We start from the raw sequence: 11,575 nt of genomic DNA on the forward strand, positions 1-11,575 counted from the left end.
CCGGAGCACATCTTGGATTATTTCTGACCTCTTCATCAAGGTGGTTTTGATCTTTGTCTGATTGATGCCCCCTAAACCTCACTGCTCATTACCATACATTTCACCACATGGGATGTTACAGTAGTTGTCCTCCTGAAGCTGGGAAGACCTGCAACAGAGGATTCTGGGGGGTTGATGCTTTCTGGTGTTCTTAGAATATCATCAAATCTGGTTTTACCTTTAACAACCAAAACTGTGGTGGTCAAGGAAAATATAATGAAGGGCCATTGAGCGTGTATGGAAACCAACTCAGCAATCAAAGCCACTGCTGGATCTGCAACTAAACCCCAGGCCTGCACTGGAATCTGGCTAGGTGGAATTCCCAAAATCCCTGATCCGATGAAGGGGTTATTTGGGGGAAAATAGTCCTAGACCATTTGCATAACCTAAGCAGGGAATGGAGAGATGACCACCCCAGAGAGTGAGGAGAAGAGGCAGCCACCTGCTGAGACTCTGAGAATCTCAGCACACCCAATTCACGGGAGACCTCCTGCGCGCCCCTGTCCCAGGAACACAGGAGAGAGCCTCAGTGAGACAACAGCACACGACCCCATTGATCTGCGATTCATGCAAGGGAGCCTGCTAACCACCCCCCTCCCATTGAACATGTGAAGAAACAACAACAGACATTCTGTTCATGGGATTGGACTGCCCTAAGCTGGGACAGGGCTTCTCAAAAGCAGGATGAGGAACCTACCTCTCTCTCCGCATTTCTGTACACTTCCACCCTCTTCATTCATTAACCATCAATTGTTATTGAAGTAAGATTTATTGTAACACGTTTGATTATCACAATGTTTTTGCCATAATTGCTTTTGCAATGTCGATGCAAATTCAAAAAATTACTTCCATAAATATTGTACTATATAATATTCAACTTCATTATGTCATTATAACTTCCTGCCTTGTTCCGCCTGTTGTTCCCCTGTTTGGCGAGTACATGTCACTGACCACCCAATTCCTAATGTTCCTAATGTTTGTTTGTCTCTCAGAAAAAATAATCTCACTCCAAATCTGCTAGAATATAAAGCAACAACACACAGCAGCGTGTTCATGGAGGCAGCCATGTTTGTTCCGAGATGTGGTAGCTTGAACGGGAGATTGTCGGACGTGATGTCACTCAACTCGGAATTTCTGAGTTCTGAGAGAAAAACGAACGCACCATTAGATAACCGCCTCGACAAACATTCACATACACGTCTGAATCCTTGCTGAAGCGTGTTGTCGTGTTCTCTCTTTCACGCTTGTCACAGTATGAATAGCTTAGATCTATCTGATTTGATTTTGTGTTAAATGGACTTTTTCGTTTCAATTAAAAATTCATGTAGGCCTAACGCTTGTCACGTTGAGAGGTGCATAGAAAAATAATTGTGCGTAATTTATTACGGGTACGGGTAATGGGCGGAATGTTAACGGGCCCGGGCGGGTGCGGATTTAACTTTGAAATAATCATGGGTGCACGGGCGGGTGTGGTGCTGTACTGTGCGGGTGCGGGCGGGTGTGGTGCTGTACTGTGTGGGTGCGGGTGGGTGTGGTGCTGTACTGTGCGGGTGCGGGCGGGTGTGGTGCTGTACTGTGTGGGTGCGGGCGGGTGTGGTGCTGTACTGTGCGGGTGCGGGAGGATGCACGTCTCCAAAAGTGGACCCGTGCAGGACTCTGTCCTCGTCTAACCTACCTGCCTTTGCTTTGACCCCTCGTGGTCCCTTTTGTTTCGTGTGTCTACATTCAGTTTAAATGAAAATCCTGATTGTTTGCTAGCTGCACCAAGGATCCTTCCGTCATGCTGTGACACATTAAACAAAGTACTAATTTATCACTGAATTTTATCAGGTGTTCAAAAATGTATAATTTATCTAATTCAGTAATTACTGATGAAAAACAGAACAGAAATGTACTATTAAGCAGACATATAAACAGACTAAACTGATTTTAATATAGCTGTGCTTAACTTTCACAAGATTTCTCAAATGTTGTGTGAAACTGCAGTCAGAATTCAGTAGTTTCTCCCAAAGTTAATTAATGAAAGGTTTTGATGGGGGCAAATGGGTCAAAGCAATGAATGGCCACCATAGGGCTTCTGACCCTATAAAACTGTGAGATTCAGGGGCCGATCTGAGTCCAATCAGAGCGTAAAGGTCAAAGTGAAATGAGTCAGACAGGCAGAGCATGGGGGGGGGGGTCCACATTAGTTCTTTGTTACTGAAGAACTCAGCCTTAACCACAAGGAGGAAAATGCTCAGCACAGATCAGCCTGCATTTCTGCCAGACTGCTGTCGTAGGTGTCCTTTGCCCACCAAAACCCAAGGAGGTTGATCCCTTATGTTGAAACACCATGGAATGTTGTTTCACTTGACGTTTAAGAAACATTCAGCTGACAGACTGACTTTATAACGCTGAAAACCAGGGCAGTGTGCACTCACCTTAAATGCTAAAAGATGTGAAGAAGAATTCAGGAAAGAGTTGGTCTAAGATTTAAAACCTGCTCTCTTCATCAAGAGCTTAACTTAAAAAAGTCAAGCAGCAAATATGTCAATTTCACGACCTTACTGTTACACGCTTGATGTGATCCAAGGACCAGAGCGTAAATAATGGGTGGATAATGCAGGCAAGGTCAGCCTGAGAAGTACAGAAGCGCTGAATGCTGGCCATCAGTGGGGAAGCTGCTCCGTCGACCAGTGTTTTTAGCCTAACATATATGAGTGCGGGGCCAGTTTTACAGGGGTGGGGGCATTGGGCTAAACTCATTGTTGGGGCCCTACATGCAGCATAACAGGCTGCTGTAACAACCAGAAAAATATATTGTGGCCCCCTACAACCCAGGTTAGTCCATGCATAAGTCTGGCCTTATATGAGCGAGTAAACCAAGGCTTTAAGACAGCCTGAATAAAATAACAGCAGCCATAAATGGCAAGGAAAGCGAGGAGCACATGTTTATGATGAGAGCTGTGCCTGTCCCAGGGCAAATGTGCTGTACAATATCCAGAGGTGTGTCATAGATCAACCCCGGGGATCCCGACTGACGTCAGGAAGACCACGCCTCCGGGGATCCCCGACTGACGCCAAGAAGACCACGCCTCCGGGGATCCCCGACTGACGTCAGGAAGACCACGCCTCCGGGGATCCCTGACTGACGTCAGGAAGACCACGCCTCCAGGGATTCCTTGATCTGCCTTTCTCAGTTTAAACGAGCTGTCAGATTCACGCTGCTATGCCGGTTGTCCAGTTTCAGGGCAGCCACCTACCGCAAGCTGTTGCAGGTTATTTCCAATTAAAGGAGACTAATTTAGCCATCGGATCTTGCACTCTGATGCGAGATCTTCTAGAGTTTTTTCTGAGTTCGAGTGTTTTCCGATTTCTGCCTCTGACCTGTGTTCTGCCTTATAGACTCAGAGTTTCTGTTCAGTCCCCCTGATGCCCGACGTGAATCGCCTGACCCCCACCTGTACCCTGACCACGAGATTTGCCAAGCCCCAAGATCGACTCCGCACATCGCCCGACCCCAGCCTGCCCCACGACAACGATCCTGTCAGCTTCTTGGGTTTTTGGTGTTCTACGTTCACAGAGGGTTATAAATTGAAGCTGTGCCAACACAAGGGAAAAGAAATAGTTGGCAGTTAAATGGAAATGTTGACAGAAGTGTAAGTTGATTAAATGCCTATTTATATTCTAAATGAGTCACTGCAATTAGTGCTCAGGTTTAAAGCTTTGTGTGCAGTTGCCTCAGTCTATTGCTCTGGGTTACCAAAGACATGAAGCAGGAGCGCTTCGTAATTTTGCCTCCTAGACTCTTTTCCGCTCCACAGCCAAATTGCAGATTTTCATACAGGTGTGCATTCATTGAATAATTCTGCTGTAATCACAAAGGCGTCTCTAAACAAAGCCGCGAAAGACCAAGAGCTTGATGTGAGTGAGGAAATGGATACATCAGCGGCGGGAATCATTGGGCCAGATTTGGCCAACTTTCATGTTGCCATGGAAAATGACAGAAAGTTAAAAGCCAACAGATAATCGAATCTGACCAGGTAATTCCTCTGAGCACCTTACATTACTCAGGGTAATTACCGTGACTGAAATGGGCTCAACTGGTTGCATGCAGAGGACAAGGGATGAGGAGTGGCGCTCCCTGGTGGTCAGGTATGGGCATGTGTTTGGGAGAGCGGGGCCTTGCGTGGTTTTCTGGGTTGGGGTGGGGGGATGTTTCTGTGCTGGGTGCTGTTAAGGAGGCTGTCGTGCTGTGTTAACCAAGCTGCAGACCTCAGTCCCACAACCTGCAGCTTTACTGTGACCCTCTGTCACTGCAGCTGTACTGTGACTCTACGTCCCTGCAGCCTCACTGCAACCCTCTGTCCCTGCAGCAGTACTGTGACCCTCTGTCTCTGTAGCCTCACTGTGACCCTCTGTCCCTGCAGCTGTACTGTGACCCTCTGTCTCTGTAGCCTCACTGCAACCCTCTGTCCCTGCAGCTGTACTGTGACCCTCTGTCTCTGTAGCCTCACTGTGACCCTCTGTCCCTGCAGCTGTACTGTGACCCTCTGTCTCTGTAGCCTCACTGCAACCCTCTGTCCCTGCAGCTGTACTGTGACCCTCTGTCTCTGTAGCCTCACTGTGACCCTCCATCCCTGCAGCTGTACTGTGACCCTCTGTCTCTATAGCCTCACTGTGACCCTCCGTCCCTGCAGCTGTACTGTGACCCTCTGTCTCTGTAGCCTCACTGTGACCCTCCGTCCCTGCAGCTGTACTGTGACCCTCTGTCTCTGTAGCCTCACTGTGACTCTCTGTCACTGCCATCGAACTGTGACCCTCCGTCCATGCAGCTGTACTGTGACCCTCTGTCTCTGTAGCCTCACTGTGACCCTCCATCCCTGCAGCTGTACTGTGACCCTCTGTCTCTATAGCCTCACTGTGACCCTCCGTCCCTGCAGCTGTACTGTGACCCTCTGTCTCTGTAGCCTCACTGTGACCCTCAATCCCTGCAGCTGTACCGTGACCCTCTGTCCCTGCAGCCGTACTGTGACCCTCCATCCCTGCAGCTGTACTGTGACCCTCTGTCTCTGTAGCCTCACTGTGACCCTCCATCCCTGCAGCCGTACTGTGAGCAGAAGCAGAACACATCTTACCTTGAGATAACCTTGACCAGGCATCATAGCATAAGCAAGCCCACAGCTTCTGATACATATCACCTAAATCTCTGATCTGTTCTGCACACATTTTCTATCACAGAGTTTATGGTTTTGCTATTAGCCCCAAGCCCCAAAAGAGTTTGAGACAGAATTGGTGATGATCATCCCATCTAGGGTGTCCTTTGATGTGTAACCTGTGTAGGATCTAAGCTCACTCTGACACTGAAGAAGATAAATGCCATGGAAGAGGGATAGATGATGGTCTAGCAGATGTTTTATTTTTGTTAACCATTTGTTTCACGGTCACTGTCACTTTTCCAAACTCTGACGTAGACGGTTCATGCCACATGTTAGGTGACAGCTCTCAAACCGCAAAATGGCCGTGGTAATCGTCCCCAAGCAAATATTATGAATTTACTTTTACAAGTGTGCAAATATGTATAGCAGACATTAGCTGTACGCACAGCAGCTGGCCTTGATTAAGTTGCCTTTGTCTCCACGCTGTCATCCAGACAGCTGCGCACCGCGACATGTTTACTCTGCAAATGCTCTCATCCACGGCTCGGCTCGGCTCGGCTCGGTGGGACAGTGGAAACGCTCGTGTCCTGCCACGGTGGACACCATCTGGACTTCAAGGCACTGGCGAATTTCACAAGGTGTGTTCGGTCCACAAAGCAAATGCACAGTGTTTTGAATATATCACAAGACCTCTTAGGGTGGGGTGGGGGCTCAGTGGGCAGCACTACTGCTTCACACTGGCAAGGCTGCACCCACCCCCCACTCTGTACTGTTGGCTTGTTGTCCTTGTGCTGTCTGGGTTTCCTTAGCTTGGGGTTCTCTGTGTGCTTATGCCAGTTCAAAGTTGTATAGTTAGGTGAACTGCATCAGGTGGCTGAGTATACAATACTATAGTAAATCAGAGTACAGTGAATCACTATACAGTGGTACCTCAGTTCTCGAACTCATTATAACTCTAATTTCTTAAAAGTCGAACCAACCAGTTCGAAAAAAAAATTACCTAGGACTCAATCTGAATCTCAGAAGTCAAACCGTGAACGCCGACCTAAGATGAGTTGTACGCGCGGGGAAATGAGTCAAGAGGCGAAAACAAAGAGTAAAGCTTCAGTCTCAGCCTTGCATTCGCTGTGATAGCATCGTGCATGTTTACACTAACTGAATACATGTATTTAGACAGTAAAAATACATTTAAACAATGATAGACAGTAACAGTAATTATTATTATATAATAAAATACATTTAAAAATAAAGATTTCTTATTAATTATTTTAATATTAATAATAATAAACCATTAATATGTTTAATTATAATAATATTGTTGTGCCGAGCGGGGACGGAACAGAGACAAAGGCGCAGATGTCAGGGAATCGGGGAATACAGGGTTTAATTACAGGTAAGGCAGGCAAAACGCAGCACTATAGGGTCAGCACTATAATGGTGGCATGAAGAATGGTGAGGAATGATGTAGACTTGCGAGGAATGGTGCAGACTGGTGAGCAATGGTGAAGACTAGCAAGGACTGGATAGCAATGGAGAAGGAATGGGAAGGACTGGTGAGGAATGGTAAAGGACTGGTGAGGAATGGTGAAAGAGCAGTGAGGACTGGAGAACAACGATGAAGCAATGGTGGGGACTGGTGAGAACTGGAGGGCAATGGTGAGGAACAGTAAAGACTGGTGAGGAATGGTGAAAGAGCAGTGAGGACTGGAGAACAAAGATGAAGCAATGGTGGGGACTGGTGAGAACTGGAGAGCAATGGTGAGGAACAGTAAGGACTGGTGAGGAATGGTAAAGGAATTGTGAGGAATGGTGGGGACTGGAGAGCAATGGTGAGGAACAGTAAGGACTGGTGAGGAATGGTAAAGGAATGGTGAGGAATGGTGGGGACTGGAGAGCAATGGTGAGGAACAGTAAGGACTGGTGAGGAATGGTGAAAGAGCAGTGAGGACTGGAGAACAACGATGAAGCAATGGTGGGGACTGGTGAGAACTGGAGGGCAATGGTGACGAACAGTTAGGACTGGTGAGCAATGGTGAAACAATGGTGAGGAATGGTGAAGGAACGAGGAGGACTGATGAGAAATTGTGAGGAAAGGTGAGTACTGGTGAAGCCTGATGAGGAATGGAGAGCAATGGTGAAGGAATGGTGATGAATAGTGAGGACTGCTTTTGAGGACGGTGAGGACTGGTGATGAATAGTGAGGACTGCTTTTGAGGACGGTGAGGACTGGTGATGAATAGTGAGGACTGCTTTTGAGGACGGTGAGGACTGGTGATGAATGGTGAGGAACGGTAAGGACTTATGAGCTTCTGGGATGTTTTATTGATCATCTGGTTATGGGTCTAAAGGCCAGACAAAAACTGTTAATGCAGGAAAACAAGGTAAACGAGGAACCGCAAAACACAGCAGAAGTATAACAAGAGATAGCAAGCTTTCCATCCAGCTCATGCTTTCTCCCCTTCCCCAATTCAGTCACTTCCTGTAAATATAACCTTACCAGGTGTAGGAAAAAGGAATGAGCGCCCCCAGGCTTATCGGAAGGCACATTACACCATAGGGCTTAGGGGGAATCTCTCTGCATTCCTGTGTGTGTCATCACAGTACATCGGGACACTGGAGGAGCCCAGTGTAAATCAAAGTGACATCTGATTTTGCACAGTGCATTTCCGCCAGTCGTGTCACAACGCTTTATGAAGACAGAAATTCATCCATCCATCCATCCATCCATCCATCCATCCATCCATCCAAGACAGAAATCACAAACAATAAAACTCATGATGAAGTTACTTCACCAAAAAGATGTCCCTGTCCTTATCTGAGTAGTTATTAATGTACTCCTCAAAATTAACCTACTTATCCAAGGAAGTTGCCAGTATTCCATGAAGAAAATACCTTTCTACAGTAAAGATGTACAGATAACAAATGGAGTAAAAAACATCTGTGATTTTCACATGCCCCCCCCCCCCCATGATTTTGATGACTCAGAGTGATTGCCGCGGTTCGCCAATGCCCACTTGACATTTTGCTCTGAAGATTTAAATTGCATCCTGTACTCTTCCATTAAGTCCTGTCACCATCCTTACAAACGTCCAGTAAAGCCTGGGGGGAGAGACGTGATGCAGTAACATGCATGCAACTATGCAAGGCTGCACACATAATTCATATGAAGACATGCATCCACTGTGAATAGATTATCATAAAAGTATCTCCACCCCCCCACCGCCCTTCAAGAATGAGCAGCTAGCCTCTGTGCCCTCTATAATCATAATTAACCACTAATTTGAGTTTACTCTATGGTGGGGGTCCGCCCCCTTCACCAAAGGGCTCTGAGACGTGAGGCAGTTTATGAGGGAGTGCCTTAACTGCTCATCACCAATGGTGGACAGGATTACCAGGGGCTGTCAGTTATAAACTCTAACCCCCGACCAAGTGGCTAATCTATTTGTTCTGGGCAGTGATTGGCAGATGGAAGTCCCACCCACAATTCTTAAAAAGCCTTGAGTGCCCCATTGCTTGGGTGAGAGAGGTGGCTGTGGCGGCAAATTCTGTTGTGCCAATTTAAAAACTGAATAAAAACAAATAACAGTGACCTTTTTACAAGTCTATCAATCCCTCAATTTTCAGTAACCAGTTGTCCTTTTCAGGGTTGCTGGTTTATAACAGATCAATATTGAAAATGTTATAAGATTTCGTGTTGATGACAGGTCTGAACATGCCCCGTATTTTCCCATAACTGTGGTGTTGATGTTGCTTTTGTGTGCGATGTGTGTGTGTGTATGTGTGTCTGCACACCTGTACATAAATCCCAGCCATAGCTATGGAAGGATCTGTTGTGCTATTGACAGTGTGACGCAAGAATGGGAGCTAAAGTGATGGAGTGGAGATAAATGGGATCATGAGAGCCAAATTTTGGAGGTAAAGCCGGCAAGCGGCAGGGGCGGGTCAACTGGAGAGCGGGACCAATCAGGGCAGGGCAGAGAGACCAGTCAGGGCAGGGCAGAGAGACCAGTCAGGGTAGGGCAGAGAGACCAATCAGGGCAGGGCAGAGAGACCAATCAGGCAAGGGCAGAGAGACCAGTCAGGGCAGGGCAGTGAGACGAGTCAGGGCAGGGCAGAGAGACCAATCAGGGCAGGGCAGAGAGACCAATCAGGGCAGGGCAGAGAGACCAATCAGGGCAGGGCAGAGAGACCAGTCAGGGCAGGGCAGCAGGCAGGACGTGGTGCTTCCCCACAGTGCTGTCAATCACTCAAGGGGACGTGCTGGGGGGTGGCAGTCCTGGCAGAGGTGGGGCTTCTGGTTTCGGCACACAGTATTCCCGGTCAGCCTTCCTCCTCGCTGCCCCCCCCAGATCCAGAGCTGCAGTGGCAGTTTTGGCATGATATCCCCTTTCCTCCGTCTTTTTCAGTCCTTCAAGGTTCATAGAACATTTTCTGAGTACAGCACTACTGAATGCACACAGACATTAACAATGAACAACAAATGCATCTTCACGCTTCCGCTGGCTTTGTTGTGGACGGAGATACAGTGAAACGCTATTATGTTTCCCTGTTGGCTGAGCCCCACCCCCACCTCAGCCTCATCTTCACCCCAGAGTCAAACCCCTCTGTCCTAACTAGCAGCACTACTTACAGTAACACTCTCACAGGTTCATTGGTCATTAAGGACACAAAACTGTAACCTTGAGGTTGTTGGTTTGAGTCTCGAAAGCATCCTACTTCACAAATGGTGAAAAACTGTAAGTCACATGGGATAAATGCAACTTAAAGCACAGTGAGATGTGTGGATTACACAGCCAGGGTCTCTATGTGATAAATTATATTAAGGATAAAAAATGAAATCTTGGAACGTTAATAAAAATATTAAAAACTGAGATCAGTCTGACTGTCCTGCTTGAGTGACCAAGAAAAACCAAGCCGTTTGGATGTTAGACTGCGGGGGTCGTGGGCGACGGTAACTGTACCATGCTGGGCACGTATCCCCCAAAACTGTTGCAGCAGCACTGGACATACAGTATGGCCTCACCCAGCAGCGTCCTGAAGGTCAGATCAAACCATAACAGTCGGTTACATACTAACATACTAAACACATGTAATCGGACGGGAAGTCATTTGCAGTCCCATCACTTCTCACTGAAAGCTGGCAAAGCACATATATTCCATTTAGGATGGGTGGGTAATTATGTTTGAGCCATCTAAGGGCTAGCTGCGCTGAAAACACTCAGGAAATGGGCCCAATCAGCACAGATACATTTTATATGAGGGGGGGAGGGTCTGGTGTTTACTGTCCATGTTGCCTAATTATAGGTTGTATGGTGGTTTGAAATAGCATACCTTTGGTTTATGGTGTTCGGCTGGCGGTGTGTACACAACTGTTAGGTCACTGCTGTTGTGGAGTCTATTTGTGGACATGCAAAGGGTCATATCATACTTAACACGTGCAAAGGGTCGCCCCTACAATGTCATACTTAACACATGCAAAGGGTGCCCCCTGTAATGTCAAACTTAACACTTGCAAAGGGTCGCCCCTACAATGTCATACTTAACACATGCAAAGGGTGCCCCCTGTAATGTCAAACTTAACACTTGCAAAGGGTCGCCCCTACAATATCATACTTAACACGTGCAAAGGGTCGCCCCTACAATGTCATACTTAACACGTGCAAAGGGTGCCCCCTGTAATGTCCATACTTGGCACGTGCAAAGGGTCACCCCTACAATGTCATACTGAACACGTGCAAAGGGTCACCCCTACAATGTCGTACTTAACACGTGCAAAGGGTGCCCCCTGTAATGTCCATACTTGGCACGTGCAAAGGGTCACCCCTACAATGTCATACTGAACACGTGCAAAAGGTCACCCCTACAATGTCATACTTAACACGTGCAAAGGGTGCCCCCTGTAATGTCCATACTTGGCACGTGCAAAGGGTCACCCCTACAATGTCATACTTAACACGTGCAAAGGGTCACCCCTACAATGTCGTACTTAACACGTGCAAAGGGTGCCCCCTGTAATGTCATACTTAACATGTGCAAATGGTCGCCCCTACAATGTCATACTGAACACGTGCAAAGGGTCGCCCCTACAATGTCACACTTAACACGTGCAAAGGGTCACCCCTACAATGTGGTACTTAACACGTGCAAAGGGTGCCCCCTGTAATGTCATACTTAACATGTGCAAATGGTCGCCCCTACAATGTCATACTGAACACGTGCAAAGGGTCGCCCCTACAATGTCATACTTAACACGTGCAAAGGTGCCTCCTGTAATGTCCCCATGTAACAGGTGCAAGGGGTGCGCCGTTGTGTGTTTCTGAGGTCACGCCCAGCTCAGGAAGTATTTCATCCAGACCTTCATTCTTGTCTACACTAGTTTTTTTGTCTGGATTCACCTC

The sequence above is a fragment of the Paramormyrops kingsleyae genome, chromosome 5, assembly GCF_048594095.1.
Source record: "Paramormyrops kingsleyae isolate MSU_618 chromosome 5, PKINGS_0.4, whole genome shotgun sequence".
In the NCBI taxonomy this organism is placed as follows: Eukaryota; Metazoa; Chordata; class Actinopteri; order Osteoglossiformes; family Mormyridae; genus Paramormyrops; species Paramormyrops kingsleyae.